The sequence below is a fragment of the Urocitellus parryii genome, chromosome 10 (genome assembly GCF_045843805.1).
Source record: "Urocitellus parryii isolate mUroPar1 chromosome 10, mUroPar1.hap1, whole genome shotgun sequence".
NCBI classification, from domain to species: Eukaryota; Metazoa; Chordata; class Mammalia; order Rodentia; family Sciuridae; genus Urocitellus; species Urocitellus parryii.
In genome coordinates this window covers 4,390,125-4,416,207 of record NC_135540.1, presented here as the reverse complement: position 1 = coordinate 4,416,207, position 26,083 = coordinate 4,390,125, and the positions used below count along the sequence as shown (strand labels likewise).

At 42.1% G+C, this 26,083-nt stretch overlaps 1 pseudogene; it reads right to left on the bottom strand.

Annotated features, from left to right (window-relative positions):
• Positions 1-2,313: 2,313 nt before the first annotated feature.
• LOC113184280 (cyclin-K pseudogene) lies at positions 2,314-3,887 on the bottom strand (annotated as a pseudogene).
• Between the last annotated feature and the right edge of the window lie 22,196 nt (positions 3,888-26,083).

Sequence of the window (26,083 nt, the reverse complement as noted above, 5' to 3'; positions counted from 1 at the left end):
GGCCAGGAACACAGTACAGCTATTATGAAGGTGTTAAAATAATTCAAAACCAAAAACTTTTAATGGCTTGAATTAGGATGGTGGTGTAGCTTTATCATAGTGACAAGGGTTAGTTCAACAGGGATTCCCCTAAGTTTCCTCCTCCAGGGTAATGCTGCATCGTGGTACATGGCAAAGTCATATTGGTATGCCAGGGAGGAATCTACTGTTTTCTCACATCTCCCAAATAACATTCCACAATTTCAACCAGCTCCACATCCTAGCACACACTCAAGGTGTCTGGGGGTTGCATCGGTGTGGTGTGTGAGGCTGGTGGAATATTATGCATGCTTTGCATACAAAGTTCTATCAATGCAGAGTAAAGTGCATTGAGAACTTTGTCTACATCAATACCTGATACAAAATTTATGATATTTGACTAATTCAGTAGGTTATTATTTATTACAAGTGCCTAAACACCCCAAAGTTGGAAAACCTTCATTCCAGCACACAGCATCTCCATTTAACAGGTAAAGTAAAAGCTGATAGCTGCTCTCCTAGCTGGGGCTGAGTGGCTGTGCTACATTCTCTCTGTGTGAGGTAGCCTGTGTGCCTGCTGGCCCCTGGGCCAAGTGTGGCTTCCCTTCCAGGCTTTCATCATATTCTACAAAAGTTGTGGTTGATAATTCATTTCTTTCAAAACCGTTAACCACAAGGAGCAAGATAAATATTTTTTAAAGTGAAGTTTAATGTATAGTGTCTGCACACACTTATTTTTACCTCTTTTGGCAATGCTTAAAATAGCCATGTTTTGCTTTCCTCATAGCATTCCTGTAAAGTTCATCTTTTATAGTAAAATAAAATACTGGCAGTAGTAAGTTATAAAGATTAGTCTTTTTTCCCCCAGTTCAGTCAGTTTGTATTTGTGAGTTCACACTTTTAAGAACGCGGTTCTTTGTGATCCCTGACCGAAATTTATACTTGAACCAGAATAAACCAACATATGGCAAATCAGAATTTATTTACTACATGTCATCTCACAGAAGAGCATCATTTTCTCTGGCGCTAGGCCACATGATAAAATAGCTTGCAAAATTTTATATCATCTGTAAAATCCACCTAGACGAATCTAATACCAACACATTAAGTATTCCTAAAAACGTAAAAACAAATACACCGATTTAAAACTATATTCTCCATCTATTTTCATTTAAATGAAAATAAACACAGATGAGTTCCTTTTCTTTCAGTATCAGGTTACTCAAATGAAAGAGCAGTTGTTTATGTGAGACTCTGTGAGTGCATGTGTCCCAGGATATTTGCATTCTTTGTACTGTTGTGCTTTAACTGAAAATATTCAAAATAAAACCCATAACATTTCTCTATTGCTTTGCATCCCTCTATTAGCCTGTGTATTCTCTGAATGGAGAGGTTATTTTTATTAGTTCTCTTGCCCTTAAGCACAGCACAGTAGTTGACAATCAGTGCTCTCTCAGTAATTGTCATTGAATGAACAAATACAGACACAGTGAAAACTGGGCTTGTTGTCTATATGGCTGCTCCAGAGAGGCCCGAGGCTTGATTTTACATTTATTCTGCTACCTCGGCAAGACCATCTACTTTTTGTGGGAGAATAATAATAGAATTCAGTCCATGTTTTTTTTTTTTTTAAACGGATTTTATTTGGATAAGTGACTGAAGGAGTCTTGTTTGCAACCAGGATGGCTCTCTGTACAGCAATTTGCAAATAGATGTAAACATATATTACTTCCCACATACATTTCTTCCCTTCTCCCAAGAGGAAACAGAAATAAGCCATCCAACAAGGCCACCCCTTCACAACAGTTTAACACAAAGGCTGCAAATACCTATGAATCAAAAAGGTGGTTCATCTGACCTGCTGGGTCTCATGGGGAGAACACCACTGAATGACCACCATGAGAGCAGCTTGACCTGGGACTATTTAAAACTGAGTTCCAGGAAAAATAGGCCCTGACTTCTAGAAGGAAAGTCACCCCTTACTGAAGCTATCTATTGAGCCAATGTGGCTGGTTAACACTTTCACTGGTATAAAGTAACCCCGTGCAGGACTCTCAGAAGACCTTAGCTGAAACTGCACCCTAAGACTGCACGAGGCACTGCCAAGCCACACTGAGGCCGGCTCTCCGTCCTCCAGGTGTGAGGACCACTCCAATTTCACCAGGGATCTGGCCTCTCCTCTCCTTACTGCCACTGTCTGGCGTTACACAAGGTCCCCCCTGCTGACCCAAACTACTCTTCCAATTAATTAGAAAAACTCTTGTTAAAAAAAAAACAAGAACAAAAGGTTTTGGGTTATCTCATCCAGGCTGCCCTCCCAGGTCCCCCAACAGGAGACAAGAGGGGTGGGGGGCATGGGGGAGGCACGGGTGGCTGTCCTCCAGGGGCTGGACGGGAGGTGGGCAGCTAGCCGGTGGCAGGCCCAAGCCTGGAGGAGAGTGAGGCGACACTGCGTGGGTGGGGGACAGGAGTGGGGGCGGGATGGAAAGCTGAGGTTGTAGGTGGGTGGAGCTGGGGTAACCAGGAATGGGGGGGCGGCAGATTGGGGGAAGGAGGCTGGGGGAGGAGGCTCAAGTGGTGGTGGTGGGGGGTAGCCAAGGCCCTCTGGCGGCTGGGGCAGGGTGCCATAAGAGGGACCCTGGGTCTCTGCGTGGACAACAGGCTCTAATAACCCTCTCCAGATCTGTGGCAGCTGGTGGTGGACTTGCTGCTGGTCAGGTGGCTGGAGGGGGCCAGTGTGGCAGAGGCGGGGCTGGTGCACAGGGGCCGGCTGGGCAGGAACAGAAATAAGGACTTTGCGGAGGTCACCCGTGTCCACGGGTCCAGGGGGCTTGGCCTCGCCTAGAGCTGCAGCCAGGAGTGGCTTTGGACTGGCCACTGGGGGCCCGGAGGCAACGGTGGGTGGATGGTCTCTATTTGGAGGATTTGGGGCCTGGGTTCTGCTGCCTGGCTCTTTGGGAGGAACCCGCAGGGCGCTTCGCGGGCTGGAGAGGACTCCACGGTGGGAGGCCTTCCTGGCGGCGCTGGGCGGCTGCTGTGGCCGCTGGGCTGACTGCTGGGCGTCCTTCTGCTGCCACGGGCTGCTTGGGGCCTGGAGATGGTGTACAGGTGGCCCCTGCGGTGTAGGCTGCGGAGGTGGGGCAGCCGTTGGGGAAGACCCAGGATCTGGTGGCAGAGATCTTCCAGAGCACGACAGGGACACTGTGAATGAACCGCTTCCTCCTGCTCCTACACAGGGCTTTGGAGGTCGATCCTGGTATCTCAGACCTGCACAAACGTCCTGCCAGATGCATCAAGGCCAACGCTAAGATCTGGTTCTCACTGCAGTGACAAGAGACTGTCATTTACAAATGTCCATGCCATTTGAACCGACTCTTGAATTTAGTTTTCATCACCTTTAAGTCGTTTTGCGTAGTTGAGCAGGAATTGGTATGGATGTTGTACCTGTCAATCAAACTTGATGATCTGTAGTAAGAGTCTCTCCAGAACCTTTCACAAGTTTTTTTTTTGGGGGGGGGTGGGGGTGGGGGTGGGGGGTGAGGCTGTTTCTTCCACTTTCCCAGCCAGAAAGAGACAACAAGCCCCTGCCATGTATCCTGGGAGTTGTTTGAAGGAATGATACATAGAGAAGTGTTGAAAATAAATTATTCCTGTTGTTAGGGTGCCATAGTGTAGCCCCAAATGTGTCCCCACATCAAAGATGAACCCAGCGCCTCTCCAGGGTACCCGGCCTCAGTGGCTGGATGGAGTCCTTCAGGTTGTGAGGGTTTGTGAGCCAAGTCTTTCTTATCCCAGTTCCAACATGGTGTCGTGTGGTCCAGGTTTGTTGACATTTCTGAAAGGCTTGAATTTTCTTTACTTTCCTTCATTTATTGGAGTAGACTGGTTCTTTCCAAAAGGTTATATGAAAACTTTAGAATCCCCTCGCCTCTGGCCAGCCCCTTAGTGAAGTCTCCTTGCTGACTGCAGCCCATCTTGGGTTTCCGTGGGGTTTTTATTGTAGTCAGTACTCAGGAAGTATCTAAAATTAGCATCTGTCTTTTGGTGAGGCCTCCGTCCACACTGATCATCATGTTTCAATATAGAAAAATAATGTGAAAGCTTGTTTTTCAAGAAGCTGCACTGAACTGCATAAAACAATGTTTTTGTCTAGGTAGGCACAGGGAAAAACGATTTCCACATTTTTGCAACTCTCTAGAAGTTATGAACTTTTATCAGCTCAGTCAACGTGTCTCAACTTGAGCTCAACTCAATTCAATAGTTTTCACTTGGAAACATATGAAGCAAAAGTAGCACCTGTCTTTAAAAAATTCAATGTAAGAGGAGGGTTTGACAAAGATACTTGGGGCATTACTAGCTGATGGAAATCTCCATGAATGTTCCCCTTAACACTCTGTAATTATGTTTAGATTTGTGTTCTTCCAAATAGACTCAACATTCATTTAAGGAAGGGATATTTTATTGTTCCAAAATCTCAGTTCCTGACTATTTCACAATAAAAATGATGAAATAATAGAACAATTACTGGTGAGTCATCTCAGGTATTAGGACAGGAAGTTGATTCATTAATGTATTTAAAGAAAGAAATTATTTAAAAGTGCATGCTAACTGTACATATTTAAATTCAACATTAAACAGGAAGGAAAAGAAATTTGTCTATAATATACAATCTGGACTTTTCTATGAGTATGGCTGTCCTATTCATATTCATGTCTTTTGAGGTCTTTCTTAGTAATAGTCATAAGGCACTAACTAGAATTTTCTATTTCCATTATATAAAGAATTTAAAATACTAATGAAACAATCAGATTGTAGAATAACTTTATAATTTTTCTTTGTTAGTATGATTTCTTAAAGTAGTTCTACCCTAGACATCCAATTCAACCGTTATGTTATTATTTTCTTTTATATTTTTTAAAGTCTCAGTGAATTTTTTTCAGCAACAATGCTCTTGTTTTAGTATATGAATTTGATCAGTTGGAAAGAATTAATAAAGCCTCATGTTTGCAATAACAGTTATTGTTTGCAATACAGTTAGCATACTTTGTGGAACAAATGGAGTGGTTTCTTTCTGAACCAGGAGTCTTCCTGGGCCAACTTGCCCAAAGGCCCCAGACCTCTGTGCTCCACAAGCGCACAGCACTGTGGGAGGGGGAAAGGACCACCCCGAGAGGCCCTCCACAGGCAGGGCGGCTGCTGAAGGATCAGGACTCGCACACAGCTTCAGCTGCTGCATGGGGGTTCCAATCCCCCGACCTTGACAGTGGGCGTCAGGAAGGGCCAGGCAGTGACACTGCGGTGTCACGAGGTCGTCGGATGCTAGTTTTATGGACGTATCCATTCTGTGGATTATTATTTCTGTGTTTTCTGTCACTTGTCCCTGTTCTTCCTCAACATTTCACTTCTTTTAGATTTTTTGGCTACTGAACTCCGTCAGGGCCATGTTCATGCCGGGCAGGCGCACCACCCCGAGCTGCAGGCCCAGCCCCTTCTCAACATTTCAGTGAATGACTCCCACCAAGGAATTTCACCTGTTTGGGATCGGCACTGCTTGCTTATATAAGCTCCCACTCCCCAGCACCTGCTTTGGAACACTGATTGGCCATGGGGTTGTTTTAGAGAGGGGGAATGTCGATTATTAATGGTCTGTAATTGAAGGTATGTTAAAATAATTTCTACTGTACATTTGGTTGCCAGAGACATGGGAATTCTTCACTGAGGAGGCACTATTTGAGGTCAACCTAAAAAAATAAAAAATAAGAAGGTGAAGATGTAAGAAGAGATAATCATCAGGAGACAGCATGAGACATGGCCTCCAATGGAGAGTATGTGGGACCCTGGAAAGTGAGAGGTAGGTATTCTGATTCAGCATACAAAGAGGGAGGTTTTAAAAGGCCAGTCTCCAAAAGGCCATAAATACTAGGATGGTCCACAACATTTAAATTCTGACCAACGCTGGAAATGGGAGATTTGTGAGCAGGGACATGGTCTATTAAGAATCAATTTTGCATCAAGGAAAATTAACCTAGATGAGTTAAGATACTAAAACAAAGCAGCTTAAAAATCATGACAGTAAAAAAAAAAAAAAAGATTTTTAAAAGATGCTTTAAATGTCAGTTTATATTCTATGATCTGTCTATTGAACGTGTACATATAAGCATGCATATATATGTAAAAGTATGTGTATCGTTACTGTATGACAAAACCTATGCCTATCTCCTAAAGCAACTATTTAGTATTTAATTGCAATCATTATATATGATATATTCAGCATTCCTCCCTCCCTCCCCACCCTCTCTCTTGTTACTAAGATTGAACCCCAGGAGTGCTACACCACTGAGTTACATCCCCAGCCCTTTTTATTTTGAGACAGTTGTTCACTAAGTTACTGAGGCAGTCTTCCAACTTGCCATCCTCCTGCCTCAGCCTCCAGAGACTCTGGGATCACAGGTGTGTGCCACCACACCCAGCTCTTCAGCATTATTGTTATCCCTTTATAATAATTAACTCCTGTAAACCTCCCAATAATCCGTATAGGAAGGAACTATTATTACATCCAATGTCAGCCGAAAAACAGAGAAATCAATTGTCCATGATCAGTTGGCTGGTAAGTGACTGAGCCCCTCTAAACTCACAGGAAGACTCCAGGTGGGCTGTTAGCCCCTCGCTCAGGTATACAGCCACTCTGAGAGAGGAGAAGCCCGCACAGCACAGTGAGTCGGGATGAAGGTTAACAGAGGCCCACTAGGGAGAAGTCCACCCAGACTCACGCACTTTTCCCGTGCTATGTCTCCCCAGAGATCCTCCCTCCTAGCAAATGTGGCTGAGGCTTCTTTGAGGAAGGCATCCTCAAGGCGGTGTAGAATCTGAAGAACCCTCTCTACACAGAGCCGGGCGTCAGCAAGCTCACGGTCCTCCACATCCACCAGGGCAAGAGGGACCGCCCTGCAGCCAGGCGCTGGGAGTCCCTCCTCCCTGGCCAAGAGCACGCTGCAGCGCCCCACCCCACTCTGGATCAGGGAGCTGCTGGCCCCGCTCTCAATCTCGCCCTCATCACATGTCCACGAGGGAGACCTGCCTGGTTGAGACCTTTGTCCCCAAAGGCAAAACAAAGAGAAACCAGGTCCTTAAGGACACCACAAAGTTGCTATCATGATGAGATTCCATAGATCTCGGTTTCGTTTGTAAGCCATGACGGATGAGGTTGTTTGCAACCAAAATTATTCAGATGCATTTATTTTCTTCGGCCTCTTCATCTAGACCAATGTTACCTTATGACCAAGCTGTGACTTTATCCTTTTATTTTCTGATCCGCCCATTTATGAAATGTTTACAGCATGATATTCCCGATCCCATGCTGATTTCCTCTTTAAAAATCAACAGAAATGTGGAACTGATGTGTAAGATCCAGTGAGGGGTGTGAGCAGATCTGTTTTCACTACGATATTTGTTCACCTGTGAGGTCCTTCAGGCTTCTGGGCATCACATACATTTTCTTTAAAGGATTCTAAAGATTGGAAAAAAGAAAAAAGAAAAATATTCTTTAAGAATCATTTGGGATCTAAGAATTAATAAGCTTGCTGTAGTCAAAAGCACCAGTGATCTGTCAAGTCTCTACATTGCAGAAGAAAAGGACGCTGAATTGTATAAAAGCAAGTGATCTGAAGTGTGTAGAGCAATAAAATATTAAAACTGAAAAGACCTGGGAAATCACCTAGTCCCACCCTGCTCTCTCTGTACATAGACAACTTTACAAACTTCAGAAACTCAGAGCCAAATGGAGGTGCCAAAAAAGCAAAGTGGACAAGTAATAATAAACTATTTTGATAGCTCACGGTTTTTAAAGATTATGAATAAAACATATAAGACAGGCTAGTCAGATTTCTATCGATTCGACAGAGACACTGCAATGGAAATTCTCTAAACTAACCATGGAGTAACAAAAGTGAAATAGGCATCACAATCATAATTATCCATTCACAACACCATTTTTTGTAACTCTGTATATAAAGTATGTTCACGCAAAATTATGCCATTATACATGAGCTCTCTTATTATTATTTTTGCATTACAATTCTTAATACACCTTTATACCACAAGTTATCATCTCTCTGATTGTATATAAGGTATGTTGACACCAAATTCACATCTTCATACATGTATTTTGAATAATGATGAGGGTCTCCTTCCACTATCCATGCTATTCCCCTTCTCCCTTACTTTCCCTCGCACTCCTATCTAGGAGTAATCTTCCACCCTTACTCTCCCTCCCAACCCCATTTTGAATCACCCCCCTTATATCAGAGAAGACATTCTGCATTTGTTTTTTGGGGGGGATTGGCTAACTTCACTTAGCATAATCTTCTCTAATGCCATCCATTTCCCTGCAAATGCCATGATCTTATTATTTTTTATTGCTGAGTAATATTCCATTGTGTATAAATGCCACATTTTTTTTTATCCATTCATCCACTGAAGGACATCTAGGTTGGCTCCACAGTTTAGCTATTGTGAATTGTACTACTGTAAACATTGATGTGGCTGTGTCCCTGTAGAATGCTGTTTTTAGGTCCTTTGGGTATAGTCCAAGAAGAGGAATAGCTGGGTCAAATGGTGGTTCCATTCCGAGCTTTCCAAGGAATCTCCATACTGTTTTCCAAATTGGCTGCACCAATTTGCAGTCCCACCAGCAGTGTATGAGTGTATCTTTTTCCCCGCATCCTCGCCAGCACTTGTTGTTGTTTATCTTTATAATGGCTGCCACTCTTACTGAAATGAAATGGTATCTTAGCATAGTTTTAATTTGCATTTCTCTGATTACTAGAGATGATGAGCATTTTTTGTATATTTGTTGATTGACTATATATCCTCTTCTGAGAAGCCTGGTGTTGTGAATGGATAATTATGATTGTAATACATTCCACTATTTTCATGTATGTAAGAAATATTTTTTAAAAAGTTTTTAAAAAGATGCAATAAGACATACAGTTCCTTTATGTACACTTCAAACACTGCAAATAAAAATTGCAACAGTAGGCATGTTAGAGAAAAAATAAATAAAAGAAACCTCTGAAAGACCCATTGAGAAATAAAAATTGTGATAAAAATGAATAAGTATGTACAACTATTTCATATGTATCAAAAATTTTAAGACAATGTTTAAGGAAATAGAAATGCTAACTACCCTGATTTAACATGTACACATTTTATGCCTGTATAGAATCATCACATTGTACCCCATAAATATGTATTCTAATATTATAATAATGCAAAACAAAAAAATTAGAAAATAAAGCCAGGCATCCATCAATCATTTAAAAAAAAGTGAAATAGGCAACAGGAATGTGTGTCTGTAGTTTTTGAATCAATCTGATAATGTAAAAGAATCACTAAAAAAATATTCTTTTTATTTGTTAGGTACATAGTACCAATGAGGGCCTTAGGTTATTGGATAATCAAGCAGTAAAGTACTATGCATAGCATCTCATCTGTAGCAGTGTGGTATATTTTAAGCTTTCACAGAGTTGATCACACACCATCTTAACTCAAAAATTGAATAAATACCACAGGCACACACATACACGCCCCTGCGCGCATGTGTGCGCACACACACAGTGTGTTTGTGTGTGTGTGTGTATATGAAATTATATATATATATAATTTTTTTTTCTATAATTATTAATGGTTTACAGAGAAAAAGGGTAAAATATGGATTTGATTTCTATTAGCACTTTCTGCACCTTAGAGAACTTTTCACTCTGTAAAAAATTCATTTCTGTATAGAATGAATGTTCCTCTGTTTGTTTTCATTCCATCATAGTCTAAGAACATTTCTCAAGAGATCATTGGTTGATATGGTATATTTGCTGCAACAAATTAATTCCTATTTATTTTCTAAAATGGTAAGTCAAAAAATGTTCCTCACTTTGTAGAGATAAAAAACATGAAGAGGTCCCATTAAAGTGCACAGATGTCCCATGATGAATGTCACCCAACAGGCACAGTTATGAGTCTGAAGTGTGGACAAGCTTTCCGCGTGAGATAATGCTGCGATCTGTGTGCAGACGCTGGGATATGAGTGACTATAAATCCCTCCTTTGTTTCAGAACTCAAACAAGAGAGACTGATAAACTACACAGTTGAACTATCAGCCAAAACAAAGGTTCTGTGAAAACACGGCAAGTTTAATTCTACCAAATACGGGTGAAACCACTCCTTTTTCCAGTGTTTCCGAATCCTTCAGGCCGGAGGCAGGGTTCTCCAGGTCCTCAGCCAGGGTCTTCTCTGGGGTCTGGTTTTGGGAGCCCTCACCACTGAGGCCTTGGCCGGCTGCGTCTTCCCCTCTGCGTCTCTCTCCCTCCCTCCTCCCACTTCCCTCCTTCAGCTTCTCACATTAGCTGGAGTCAGAGTCATGATCATCCCCGGCCACTGGGCCACCAGGGGGAACACATCATGGAGAACACAGAACTGTCCCAGCCCCAGGTGAGAACCTGCCCTGACCCGCAGCACCCTGAGCCAGCTGGTGGTCCCAGGTCGTTCTGGGTGCACACGTCAGGGTCTTCATCGCCGGAGCTGCACCCTAGCAGGGGACGGAGAGGACTCCGTGGCTGGCAGAGCTACCTGTCTAGGGGACCTTGTGCCTGCCGTTTCTCCATGAGAGCAGAAGTCATGCTGTGGGCACGCCATGTGAATCAGGCCCAAGAGGAAATGGGAAATCCACAGAGGGATGAGGAAGAGGAGGGAAAGGGCCGAAACCAGCACTGGGTGGTGGTGGTGGGTGTCTAATGGCAGAGGGAAGTTGAAAAGGCAGGAATTCTGTGACTGGAGAGAGAGCACCAGCAGGCTCGGCGGGGTGCTCCGAGGAGCAGGAGGTAGAGGCTGCCATCGAGGCTGTGTGAGTGGGGGTGCTCCGAGTGACACAGAAGGAGGGCGACTCACGCTCCCAGATGTGCCAGCTAGGACTCAGCCAACTCCCGCAGGCCACCTGGTAGCCCTCTGAAGGAGTGAGCGGGGACAGGGGACAGGAACGTGGCTCTCCCTCTGTGTCTTCCTCCCTCAATGAACTCAGCTGGAAACAGCCGAGCTGCAGTGCGATGGTTGGTTTGAGGTGGGAGGGTCAGGACAAGGTTTGCCTGACCAAGACAGGCCAGACCTGGACGGACGAGGAGGAGAGAGGCAGGAGGAAACTGCAGGATGAAGGAGGCACTGGAGATGGCGTTTGGTGGAGGCTTGTTGGATCCGTTCTTACTGACAGGATGGAGAGACAGCCCTGGCCTGGAGGACCTGCGGTGGTTGGAGAAACAGTGCTTGCAGGGACTCGACAGCCAGCTGTGAGGTTCTTAAAGGCCGGAAGACGTGTTCCCATTTGAGTTTGAGAAAGAGGAACCTTGTGCAAAAGTAGATCTATAGAGCCACCGAGTTCAGAGACAAGGTGGAAGGAGCCTCGCGGAATCGAGCAATGGTCGAGAGGAACACACCTGCTCTGCTCTTCAAAGACCCAGGGCCAGGGGCACAGGGCATCATGTTCTGGAAGTAACTTCACATCTGTGAAGACACATCCAGGTCCCCCTCGCGAGCGGAGCACTGCGTGTGTCACCTGCTCTGATCCAGCCCTGTCTGGCAGCACGGGCCTTGGCTGAAGGAGTCAGTCCCTTCAAGGAATAGGCTGCCATCGAGGGGTCCTTGTATTTTTACCTACAGCATCCCAGATGGAAGCAGTTAGCTGTGTTAGGATTAATGTGTTCGATATGCAGGAAACTTTTTGTCAAATACACTTCCTTAAAAGGAAGAAAGAAGCAGTGGTCTTAAAATAGTATGTTGGCTTTGGCTTCCCTCCACTGTTGACAAAGAGAAAAAGAAAGTTGATTAATCTTTTGTTGATGTCAACAATATAATTCGATTTAACTTGGGCAGACAAAATTGTTCCTAGTAGCTGACACACTTCCAGTTTTATTTCCTAACAAAAGTGTCCCTTTTAGACCATACACACACCTGTTCTACGAAGAGGACTGGACTGCCATCCTTTATGCCCCGCCATCAGTGGTGGGACCCTGTTATTTATTGGAGGATGTTTCTACAGCCCCCTCTGGTTTTAACATTCCAGAATTTGTGCTTGTCTTTTGGGTTGGTTCCCAAGAGTCAGTTCAAGGAATGACTTAAAGGAGAACTGCACTGTCTGCATATTTCCCCTACAGGACTTCAGAGCAAAAGGCTGTTTCTTTAGACAATATTGCAATCAGTTATTTCTCAAGATAAGATTGATGATCCAGGAAAAATCTAGAAACAACTTCTACATCTCTTTTTCTCATTTTTCTCCTATATTTAAAATAAACAATGCACACACATAAAATCTTCAAGAATAGGCAGTACATCTCTATTCCACTTATTTTCTTGATGTTCACGTATTAATCAAAAGTAGCATCCTTCCCATGAGAACAACTTTGGTTTTCTATTTTTAAAAATAATTTCCTTTTGATTTGTAAGTTCTGTGCAAAACAGTTATTATAAAGACAAATGGCTAATGGATACCTCCTGGGTACTGTGTCCACCACCATACTGTGTAGATAAAGTATGGAAGGCTACTCTTTAAAATGGATTTCTCTACATTTCAAGAGTGCAACATAAAGCACAAGAAACTGTTGGTTCAGACTCATTTCATTCTGTTGGACGTGACTTGGGTGCAGGGAGAGATATTGATGTTGAAGTCAGAAGTGGATCATTTCTGTGCTTTAAAATATGCATGTTAGAACCATGACTCTCTTGGTCGATAATGGAAAAGATAACACATTTTCTTTTGGTAATCATTAGGTATTCCCTTTATTTTAAGAAACCATAGTTCTTAGCCTGAATCTATCAAGGATCAATTTTTTTAAAAAGATGCCTGAGTTTCTCCCTCACACCCCCTCCTCTGTCCCTCTCCCACCTCCTGCTGTTTACCCCACAATGCCCTCTGGGCTCCTCTGCTGAGTGTAGCATGCACAGGCTGAAGGTCCAGGACTCTGCTCAGATTAGTCCTTGCCTGTAAGACATCTCTCTTTATTGCTTACAATTCAACCCACCACTCAGGGGCTTGATCCAGTGGACTTTGTCTGTAGGAAATCGCCTTAACATCCTAAAAGAGATAGCTAATATGCTGAACTTGAAGCAGCAATGAATTTAAAATATGGAGTTACTGTATTTGGCTATTTCAATTCTTAGTTCTGCTGTTCTGAGCAAATCCCTTCAGCTTTCCTGATATTACTTTCTTACCCCTAAGGAGAGCAGCCCAGCTCAAACATTTTTCTGCAACTATTTCTATGTTCAAATATATTGATTTGGAGTAATTTTTTTCTTAAAAAATATGGCAAACACATATAGAATAAAAGATGCAAAAATGTATAATAATGCACATTTCAGTGAATTCCATTTTTATTAAATGAATGTATATTAAATGTATGTGTATATTTATCCCTCATTTTAAAAAAATCTCCCTGAGAGAAGTAATCATTCTTACAATTTCCTTCTGTTTCTCTGGTACACAAAAGCTGTCTTAGGACATGGCCTTTTTTCTGCATTTCACAGGGATAGGAGAGGACAGGAGAGGTCATGAGGCCACCAGGTGAGCCCTGCAAGGTGGCACTAGTGGGTCCCCCTCCAGCCTTCCTCTTCTGTCTGCAGGCTCCTTGGTAACCTGAAGGGTGACCCTGGTGTGCTGAGCTGCTGGGGCTCCCTGCTGGCTGACGTCAGGCTGTGTGGCAGGGAGCATGGGTCACAAGGTGAACATTCACTGAATTTATTATTTCCATGATATAAACCAAAAGTGTAATTTGCATTGAATATTTTCCAAACACCAGAGAGAATCAATTCTCCACAGACTGAAATAAATGTAAACACGATATGTGTCTCCTCTTTTTTTCTTTAACCAATGTGGCAATTTTTATTTTTTCCTTTTTTTTAAAAAAAAAATCAGAAATGCAAGATTTTAAGTGCCTCATGTTTGGAGCCACAGGACCGCCTGCTGCTCCTTGTTCACGGAAACATTCTGACCCTGGATTCATGAGCGACTTTCTGAGATGTTTCAGACAGACCAAAACGTAAGGGAGTACACAGCAAATTACAAGATGCTGTGATTTTCAAATATGAAATCTTCATTACTTAGATCAGCAACTTGTTTTTATTATGCAAATGATGAGCAAGCGCTCCTACCCTGTCACACAACCTGATTTAAAGTCTTATTTTTCTTTTTTGTATTTCTCATTTAAAAAAAAAAAAAACTGTACTAATTACATGGCTTTAAAAATCAAGGACACTCTTCCTTAGGGGCAATTATGAAGGCAGCTTTGTAAATAAGACACATTTTTTTATTGATCATCTATGTTCCATGCTGATGGTAGTCAACTGTGGTTTTAAATTTCTGATATGAAATATTCATAAATTTATGAAAGTGCCGTAATAAGGATCCAATCTAAATGAAGTTTTCTCGAGGAAGTAATTGGGAAAATTGAGAGTAAAGAATGAAGTAGGAAGGTAACTGGGAGAAGACACAACTTTGCTGACGACCCTGACACAGGTGAACCTTCAAGGGAAGGAAACACCCTCTTCAACCTGAACCTTTCTTTCTTCTGTGATGAACTTGACACTCTCTGACCACCTAGAAACAGGCCTCACCGTCTAACTAGCAGCAAGACCCACACCCTGCCTTTGAGGCCTTGCCTTCTTTCTGCCTTGCCTTCCAAGGTGTCTCTTTGTATCACAGGCTGAGCGGGAGGCTCGGCCAGGCTGCCCCACCACAGTGGGAAGTGAACGTCCCAAGTGTCACTTACTCTTATTTCTGCAAAGAGATGGCGACCACCTGCGTCTTGATGTGCACAGCGTGTAGATGAGGACGTTGTATATTTGCCTGGGTGGGTGACCCCTCACGGCTGTACCCATTCAGACCCCCATCCTGTACATACGTTTACTCAACTATTTGTTTCTGTGATTTTAGGAATAAAATGGAGAAACTAAATTAAAAGAAACTAAATTAAACAAACTTTTGGCCATACATAATGTGAAATGAAAATTTTTGTTAAGACTGAGACTCCTGAATCAAAAAAAGTCCTAAACACAACTCTATCGTTAGTCACCTGGGTTTTCCTCCAGGCCAAGGAAAACCCCTAGGAGAGACAGCTGGAAAATCCCAGAATCAAACATCCGACCTCTCTGGGTTGACTTAGAGTGTGGGTTACTCCCAATGATAGCGGATCATCTATTCTGTGTCCTGTCACCTGCCGTGTTCTGAAAAGTCAAAAATAAATGAGAGATTTTCATCTTCACCTAAGGGAAAGGAGAACGTTCCCTTCTAGGGCAAATATATAATGTGGAGCCCCGGTGAGCAGCAAAACACAGAAGGCCACACGGTCTCTGTGAAGATGCTCTGCTGCTGAGCAGGGACCTAGACCAAAGGACCTCCCAGCGAGGGCACGGTTGTCTGATTTTAGGAGTCTAGACGGTGTCACTCCACAACCCCTTCACTGAGGGCTGTGTGACATCATCCCAGACACAGGCACGGTCACATTTCTAAACCGCCCTTGCTCAGTGGAGTTCCCCCAGGGCTTGTCCCTTTATGAATTCAAGGTGGCTGTACCATCTCTGATTGGTGCCATAATGTCCACAGACAAGGACAGATGGGCCTCCTTCCATGGTGCCCTTCATTCTAAATCCTAAGTGCTGTCTCAGAAGTCCTGCAGAAGTCTTCTTGCCTTTCATTGGCCAGAATTTCCTAACATAATGGTTCTTGAGCCAATCACAGGCAAGGGAAATGGCAGTAGCTTGTGAAAAAGTAGAAACCACCCCAATACCCATCACCAGATGGAGGCTGGACAGAATTGTGGTATATCCCACATGATTTTTCTGTGATATTCAACTACACACAGGGCTGCAGGGTTGACATCGGCCACTGCATGGGCGAACCTTGAGAACACGATGCCACTTGAAGGACTACAGTGGCCCTTCAGGGTAGTAATAGAGAGAGAGTAGTGATCAAGGAACAGGTGTAGGTTAATACAATTTCTAGGACACATGGCAGAGTCCAGGAAAGTGCCAAATGTGCAGCTCCTACTGTCCTGGCACATGGAGGGGTCACGGGGTTGCCTTCCCTGTACTGATATGTGACCACATGCACAGAACACTGCAAACCAGAGAAGCACCCCAGACGCTGGTGTTCAGAGTCTCACTGAGGCTCCGCCACTCAGGCAGGTTGACTGCCCGTGGGCTCTTCTCCCACCCTCAGGGGCTGGTCCACACTGCAAGATGGAGTCTCCCCACTCCGGATCACACTGGGGACAGTCCAGCAGGACCAGAGAGCCCACTGCTCCTGTCAGGCCTGCCGTGGCCAGAAGGGCAAGGCCAGGACCATTGTTAGAGTAGCTGATTTCTTTCCTATATACTATTTACTCTCTAAATAAAGAGAAATACCAAATAAATAAGTAACCAAGAATTGTGTTTTTTCCAATTTAGTTGTCATAATTGAACATATATAACAAATAATAATCTAAATACTACTTGTGTCAGACTCTGGTACCTGTCCTGTCACCAAGGCTGTGTATTCCTACATCTGGCCTCCTGGGGAGCTCCTTTCATTGAGTCCTGACTTGACCACACGGCACGGAATGACGGTGCAGTGGAAGATGTCACTGTGCTTGGGAAGGACGTTACTCAGTCTATCACATCATGCGTTCATTGATAAGAGCTCTCAGGAAAGATCAAGAGCAGTCTGCATTGTAAGTGGCTCTGGACTGCTAAAGACGTGAAGGGGAATACGTCACTCAGTTTCAGTCAGAATATTGACTGTGCAGGTTAGAATGTCCTCATCAGCAGTAACCAGCACCAGAATTAGCTGGGGCTTCAAAACAGAGATGCATTTCCCCACAAGCAGCAGCCTGGGGCGCTGGGTGCTTATGGGTTTGGCTGCTTTGATTCCGAGACATACGAAGGTCATCTGTCCTGCTCTTCACCACAGCCACACAGTGACCACCAGAGCTCCCAGCCTTGTGTGCTCATTTCTCATTCAAAGGCAGAAGGCCAGCGGGTGCCAGGACTTTAGAACAGTATAAAAATTGCTTCACAATTACCAGAAACTAGAAATGTCTTCCGCTCATCCATTTGAGACACTTCTGCTCAGTCTCATTGGACAGAACTGTATCGGCGGCCAAAGCTCAGCTCAAGGGTGAGAAGGCAGAGAATGCAAGGGTGGAGGGGGGTGGGAAGCGGCCGCAGGACAATAGCTGCCCTGTGGATCCTCGCAGACGTGCTGTCCGCTGCCCTTGTGCTGGCCCCTGCACTCTGGTCCTTTATCTTCTGCTTGCCTCGTTTCCTTACCTGTGATCCGCGTCTGTCTCCGTCACACGCGTCCTCTCCTGTGCCCTCTGAGATCTGTTTTGGAATGAGGTTCCTATCCCTGCACATACGCACACAGAGCCCTCTCTAGACTCGCCTTACACAACCTCACTTGGAGGTCTTCTCTGGCCCCATTTCCACGGACACTGAGTCATCAGTCTGTAACGCAGGAGGAATCTTACAACAAACAGCACGGACGGCTTTAAAGTTTGTGAACAGCAGAGAACAACACTCTTTTCCAAGTTAACCACGTTTTCAGATATAGTTCTTAGAATGGTCTTTGGACAGGAACATTTCCATTGTGTTCTCTTCTATTCCTGCTGTTTGATCCCTGTGGACTTGTCACTGAGCCACGAGATCACTACATTTTAAGATAATGGCCTAAGGTGCTGCTCCCTGGGGCTAACAGGAGCAGTGGTGCAAGAGGACTCTGCTCTCGTGGCTGAAGGGGAGGACTGCCGTCTCCCAGGGCAGCGATGGGCTCCTGGAAGTCATTGCTCTGACGATTCGGAGCAGCTCTGGGGCCCTGTGGAAGGCGGCAGTCTCTCGGGGTAGGTTTTACCTGTGTGGCTCAGGGTTCTCTTTCCAAACCCTCCTTGTCCTCAGGGTGGCTTAATTTCTGTAGTATTGGGAAAGATCTCATTTATGAGCCCAGGTCTTCATTACCTTCTCAGGGGAGAAAGGCAACCCTCTTTGATCCTGCTTCTCAACATCTTTTCTGTTCTCTCTGCCCTGATTTTTAAAAAATGTGTTTGTCCCTGTGGCTTTTTTCCACTGATTATTATTTTGTCCCACATCCTCTCTCTTGCCGTGAAGATGCTCTTGCTCAGCAGAATCTGAGCTGCTTTGAATGGTTCAACTTTCCATTTTCTATTAAACGCATAGAAAAAAATTGTGTACTATCTATTTATAGGCATAGCACATTTAAACAGACATTGTAATATGGTATATACGATTTCTGTCATTTTCTAAAAACTTGTCAAAAATATTGGCTGATTAATGTGAATGAGACTTTAATTGATATGGATTAGGATTCGAGGGAATGTAGGTGATTTTGAAAACATCAATGGAAGATGCTGACTATGCCCTTCATTTGGTTGATATCTTCCTGTAACTTAGTCTCCATGAGCTATACACAGCAAAACATGCATATTCTTCTTGCTTCTATAATATAGGTTCAAAGAAACTCAGTTAAGAGTATTATGAATATTGTTCATGGTTATTTCAATTCACAAGGCTTTTGTAACATAAGTGCTGAAAAAAAAATGTGTTTGAAGTTAGGAATTATTTTTTCCCAAATGCTTAGATAAGGAATGATAAGTAATCACTGTTGCTCATAACAAAAATGTATTTCCATTAAAAATGGGGCTAGGGGCTGGGGATACAGCTCAGTTAGTAGAGTGCTTGCCTCGCATGTACAAGGCCCTGGTTCAATTCCCAGCAACACAACAAAAGTGCTCCGATTTCCTAACAGCAGTTGTCATGAGGCCATGCGCCATTCAGCCTTCAGTCCCCCTCCACAAGAGCCTGCCTGTGTGTGGCTCTGCTGCTCAACCTTGGATATAAACAGGAACATACACAGGGAACATGGTCTTTATTTAGAAGGGTCTTCTCTTTAAAACCACCCTTTTGGAGAGCTACGTCTCCCCCAGCTGTGTGCTGCTGTAGCGAGTCATTACATTTAATAGTAGCTGCCCTTAATTTATGGCCATGGGAGGAAGTAATCACATTTAAAGTGAAGCCACAGCTTTTAAAAGGAGAGGTACATACTGCAACATGTCCCCATAAAAGAAACTGTTCCCAAGGACCGAGCTGCAGGGATTTCTGCCTTTATCCCACCCATTTTCACTGCGAAGAGAAAAGCAGCCCTTCACTGAGAACAGCACCGAGTCCTGGCAAGCGCAGGAGGAGCGAGTTCCTCGCTAGCCTGGATACGACTTCTGACACTTTGTTGTGTTTTGAAGCCCTTCCTCTGCTTCTGCTTTGGCATTTCCATCTGCACCAAAATAAAGCACTGAGGAGAGACATTAATGATCTCTCAGAATCTAATGAGATATCGATTTTCATTGGCTCTTGGATTTAGATAATTTATGTCTTCAGATCAAGAGAGGGACATGTTCATTACATCATTCCCTATAAAACCATGATACCCCGAGACAGGGAATAGATCCTTTTACCAGATGAAAATGAAACAAAATTTTTAATTTCTAAAACACTCATCTGAAGTCTGTTTTCTAAAGGAAAATGAATAAAAATAATTCATTTCAAAGAGCAACTTTCTCTAATGTAAGAGGTTACGGACACTCTTTCCATAGTTGCATGTTTCGCAGAACAGAATGATCATGGGAGAAACTCAGTTTCCAGGTGGATTTAACAAAACACCGCGTTTATGTGGTGATACTGAACTGGTCCCATAGCACAAAACCTGGACCAATTTTCTCAGTTTTAGGTGTTGGAAATAATTTCATTTCTACTTGCCAAAATTCAGTTACCTTTATTGTCAAGGTAATTAAAATTTTGCAAATGCTGATACTCATTATTCTCTGTTACTTATTCTTTTCAGAATTCATATTCCTTTATTTTTATAAAATTTACTCTAAATTACATCAATGAAAATAAAATATTAGAACATCATTAAAAGTTGATAAGTCGTACCAACTATTAACACTTTCAGTATGAGAAACACATAATTCCTTATGTGTTTTGTGCAAAATAAATCTTAGAATAATCTCTGCTACAATTTTATCCACAAAAACTAGTTATAATTATTGTTTATCAGACCTGTAATAAGGGAAATGTAAGATGAAGTATTGATTTATTCATTGATTTAAAAAAAATGTCCTTCGTAAAAAATTACATTAGTAGCTGAGGGATACACAGGTCAAACAGTCAAGACCTGTAAGACTTGACCTCTCGGGAGGTGGCAGACCCACAACACCCAGTATTACCATGTAGTTGATGTCCATGCATCCATGAGTTATATATATTTACATAACTCTGTTTATACACATGTATAAACTACAAGAAAGCCATGACACACAGCTTTTGAAGCTGAGGGTCCTTTCTGCAAAGCATGGGGTGAGCGCCTTGGCACTGTTTCCAGTGTTCCGATGTTGGAATGCATTTGGAGGCTGCTTCTTTGGTGTTCCATCCTGGACATTATGGTAAATCCCACACACAGTTGTGGAAAAGATGTAGTCTCAACTTATAATATTTGCAAGGAGTGGGGATGGTGCTTACATGAACAAGAGCAACAATATTGCAACAGAGATCTATTTTACAAGTTGTTCTGTCCTCAGTGAACAGGTCATACAGTCTCCTTGCAATGTCCGATGACAGGTTTATTTATGCTCACAGATAATTAAAAGGCTATTTAAGAAGAAACCATAATACTCTATTATTCATTGTCAGTATTACTGGTAAGAATATATTTTCTTTTTCCATGATAAGATAAATAATCATTTATCCTAATGAGACCATATAAAAGTATACTACTTGGTATATAAGGAAAAGACAAGATAATGTATCTTTAGACACCTTTAAAACATTTGTGGGGTGACTTTCTGCTAAGTCGATAGCCTGAAGTCTGATAAGTATTAATAACTACTTCTGTAATTTGACACAAACCCTTTTCAAAGTAGAGCCATTCTGGAACTAAAATCTGGTCATAAACACAGTAACTTATGAATTTCTTATAAATTTTCAAAGTGAAGATATGTGCATATGAATTTGAACATATTCCACAGAGAGTCTCTTATGAATGTATGCAAGCAATTTATTACTCATGGAAGGTGATCATTTTGAGGGTGAAATTACTCTGCTGACACTTTTTTTATGGTATCGCCTAGAATGCATTACAATCTCTAATGGAGGTCATTATTTCCAAAAGCCCATAAACTCAGAATAGTTTATTGCTCTGTAAAGTCAATGTATTATACAACAAAGAAAATATTCAGATGTGTATTCTCACATATTGAAATTTTTTCTTAGTATAAATGGAATCTTTTTTTAGAAGAAACAGAAATATATAAGTTAATAGGCCATTAAGAGGAAGCTAAATGGAATTTTTTAAAGCTCTTAGACAACATATTACTCACGGTTTATCTAAAACTATTTTATTCCAAACAAGTTATTGCACTAAAATGCTACAAAGAAGAGAATTATAACTGTTTATTGCTTGCCTGCTTTTAGAAAAACAGAATTGTTTTCCCCTAATGTGTACAAGGGTATTTTCTTAGTGTAATGATTTTGAAATTGCTGTGGTACATTGTGAGAACAGCAAGTTTCATTTTAACTTTCCTATTCAAATTCTCCACATATGTCCTGCTAACCTCAATATACATTATCATTATTGTATAATGTACATATATAACAACATATACCTTTCTTTTCTGAGAAGTGATTGACTTCTAATCTATAATTTTGAGAACTCAGCCAGTTTTAAGTCTCATGAAGATGCCGTCAGCACATAAACCATAATAATGATGAATTGCATATATGGATTTATAAGCTGAACTTTTGGCACATAATGACAGAAACCAGAATAAACTCTAATGTATGAATTGTTTAAAATACTGACCCAGAGGTAAACATTTCTGCTTTACATATGCAACTCCCACCAATTTAAAGTTGTTAAATATTGTGTTTATTTTTATCATAGTTCTTTGTTTAAAAACATTAATCCATACTGGTTAGAAATAAGCATCTGTACTTTGTCTTTGGAAATAACTGGAATTTCTATGTGTAGATTATCAGACAGCTGAAACAGTTTTAAGTTTATCCCATACACTAACTAATTTAACTCCTCACAGAAAAAGGTTTACTCATACCTATTGGGATTGTACCATCATGGTCCAGTACATGACGACTTATTCAGACTTTAGCTCTTGTACATAACAAGGGGCAACATTCCTCAGTCAGAGCAGTGATGTGAATATCTGCATAAGAATTTAAAAGCAAAACCAGCATTTTTTGTGCAGCTGAACCAGATGGACCAACTAGACATAGGACAAAGTCTTAGGAGCACCTCTAAGAGCATCAAAGCAAATTCTCTGAATTGAATAAATGCTCTACTTGATCATGTACTGACCCACCTAACAGTGCCATGGGCTTACCGCTCAGCCATGTACCAGTAACAACATGGAATAACAATGTAGAATTCCTTTTTGGATGGGGGTCAGAGGGACCCACATTAAAATTATTGAAGCCTATCATCACAATGGACTGTGCCACAACGTCTATTAAATTTGACAGAATTATGTGAGCCAAGATAGCATTCTGCAATGTGGCCTTCAAAGCCATCGTACCTAGTGGGATGACACACAGAACTTCCGTCCGCCAGGGCTTGGTTATCACATTTTCCACAGGTAGTTCTATTCTGTGTTGTCCTTGCTCCTGAGCGCCAGCTTTCCCCGAGATGGGGTCTGAGTCCCGGCAAGCCCTTCAGCTTAAAGCCAAGGCCCTCTGTTGCTGGTCCGCTCCTGCCAGGAGCTCACCTTCCACCCCTCTTCCTGCACCACAAGCAGCTCCTCAGGGCTTCCCCCTGGGGGTCTTGGAGCCCTACTCCAGGTGTCTAGTTTAGGCACAGAACTGTGACCTTGAATGAAGATTTGGAGGATCTGTTGACAGTGCTCTGCTCTCTGGGCTTTTGCCACCCAGGATCCAAGGTCCCTGGGAGCACACAGCGCCAGCAATTGTGTCCTTGGACCTGCAAGCAGGGCTCTCTTTTCCTGCAGACTGCTGCTCTGTTGCTTGAACTCTGCTCCTAAGCACAGAACTTCGGGGTCTGCAGAGCTGACCTGCTCTTTCTCCCGGGGTAGTAGCCCCTTAAGTTATGTCTGAGAGTCCTACAGTTCCTTCCAATGTGCTTCATTTATTGTATTCAGCTTGTGTGACCGCTTTCAGAGAAGGCTCAGTATGACTGAAAGCAAGTTGGTCACAATCAGAATTGGACGTTACTCCTGGGTCTTCAGCTTCTAGGTCAATTTTACAGAAAATTTATCAAGTTCTTCAAACCCAGTGTACTTGAATTTTAAACTTACCTGCATTTAATTTTTCCTTAGTTTGGGAAAAAAATTGTACAATATTAATTTATTCCAACAAATATCATGGGAGATCTCTAGTATAATCAGATCCTATTCCTTTATCTTAATTAAAAGATAATTTCTCCATAGAGAACATGTGCATGGTAGGATATTTTTTATGGACTTTATGAAGCTTAAATTTCTTACATTCACATAACAAGGTGTCTTAATTATTATTAAATAAACTGTTGGATCCCATCATCTAGTACTTTTTAGAAATTTTCTACATATGTTCTTATAGGGAATAATGTAGCCTATTTCATTTAAGTAAGTGAATCTACAGTTTTTATTCCCCTTGGAATTCCCCTTTCTCAGTACAGAAAGCTTATTGAAAATTTACTTTACCAGTTGTGAACTGCACTCAGATATCAAGCTTGAAACTTTATATTTTTTTTCATAATTCTAGTAGTATGATCCCTTTAAAATAAACATTAGAAATCTGTTACTCTTAAAACCGTATATCATTAATACATTTAAAAAAGAAAAAATAAGGCCTAGGAAAGAAAAAAAATGGCAGATAAACCAAGATTGAAGTAAATATACTCTAAAATGGGATTTTAAGTTTGATTTTAAAATTTCTTGGCAGTGAGAGTAAAAAGATCAACAAAATTAATTTACATGGCTGTTTCTATCTAGGGAGGAAAGCGTAACTATTCCTTGTAGAAGACAAAGGACCTTTCTTGGCATTAAATTCTAAATAAAATTCCTTATGTTAGCTAAACATGGGGAGAATTTCATGAGGTTCATGGTGGTCTTAATAATGGTGATGTTAGCTAACGCTTGTCATCAAATACTCATTCCATGTCCCGCACTGTGGAAAGCTCTAGAGGATTTCCCTTAACCATCACATCGGCAATGAGTTTCCCACTTTGAAAATGCAGAGAGCAAACAGAGGGCCAGAGGTTTGGGCTGCACCTGCAGCAGTGCTGAGCTGTTCTCCCCCTCGGGAGCCCACAGTCCAACATACAGGGCCGCTTTGCTCCTGGACTCTCTTGCTCTCGTCCACAGGCTCATAACCAACGCAGAGCTGCGTGCTGTTCCAGTGATGTGCTCTGAAAGATGACGGCACCACGGTCCCTGAAATTTATTGTGTGAGGAATTCAGTCACTATAATTTAGTGTCCAGAGTCTAGCCCAGACTTATCCATGTCATGACAAACTCAGGACTGTTCTAACCAAATAAAAATTTAAAGATATCTAAGTACCTAAAAAACTAACATTTTCCCCCAAGAAAACTTTTTTAAGGTATAACTTCAATTGGAGAGAATACAGAAGTCTAAGTCTGAAGTTCTCAAACAGAATGTTCACGATACTAAATGGCCTTTCTAGAATGTGCTACTCTTGCCCTCCCTTTTGTCCCCGAGCATATACCTCTACACTGTTTCCTGGTATCACGGTGCCCATCTTTCTAAAATGGACTCATTATGTTTCATGCTGGGCAATGAAGGCAGATTCAGATGCTTCCCGCGTCAAGATGGCTACAGGTAAAGGTGGACATTTATCATGAGAACTGTCAAGTGTGACCTTCCTGCCCAGATGGAAAAGCCACCCCCCTCCAGGATGAAGCTGGCCACTGTGGTACAGACAGACATTTCGGGACGATTCTGAGACCATCATCGAGTCAGCCTTGATTCTAGAGCAAGGGTGCAACGGACTTACAACCACACGACAAGACGCAGACCAGGGAAGGCCTCTGGGCAGTCCATAGAATTTGCCCACTGCAAACATAACATTTCAGTACCTTTCCAATTCTCCCTGGCCCCCAATTTGTCTTTGAGGACCATCTGTATTCAGTTAACCAATCCTTTTCTTATATTCACCTGCATGTTTTACTGGGAACATGAAAGCATTATGTGTATCACTACCCTAATAATAGAAACACCAACTCTCCACACTGCAGCACGTAATGGAGTGCTCTCTTAATCGCCATTACAAAGGAAAGAGGCTGCATGAAAATTTCTAATATTTTACTTATTTTACATCCTAGTGACCCACTCAGCATAGATATTTCTCTATGAAAAACATATGTGAGACCACTTGTTTTCTTTGCTGTTATGCTGCTAGTATTCCACTTATGAACAGATTTAGAAAAGAGTATGCAATGAAAAAAAGAAAAAAAAATTTTTCCTTTTTAACTGATCTTTAAAAGTTTGTAACTAACTAGCTCTTAACTGATACTAGTGTATATATGAACCATAAAATAATGAGTTGTATTTCCTAAATACAGTTTTTCTGGTGATAAAGTTTTTCTGGCTTTATTGAAGAGAAAAGATAGGAATTTTCTGGTTTTATTCTAATTTTAAGAGTTGCCTTTTAGGGAGATGTGTGTGTGTGTGTGTGTGTGTGTGTGTGTGTGTGTGTGTGTTCTCTTTCCTAAACAACACCATCTTTTGCAATGACTAAGTTTGCCATATATGGTTTTCTGAGGATCAAACCATAAATCAAGTGAAATATGTCAAGTCTGTAAATCGAAGTTTCCTGAAATGAACTTATGAGATATATTTTAATAATGAAGGATTATTTTTAATTCTTGCAAGCTCTAGCCTCTTGTGTCCAATGTATGAGGAATGTATATACAATTATCGTCACACATAAGTACCCTCCCCAGGTCAAATGTCCTGTCCTCAG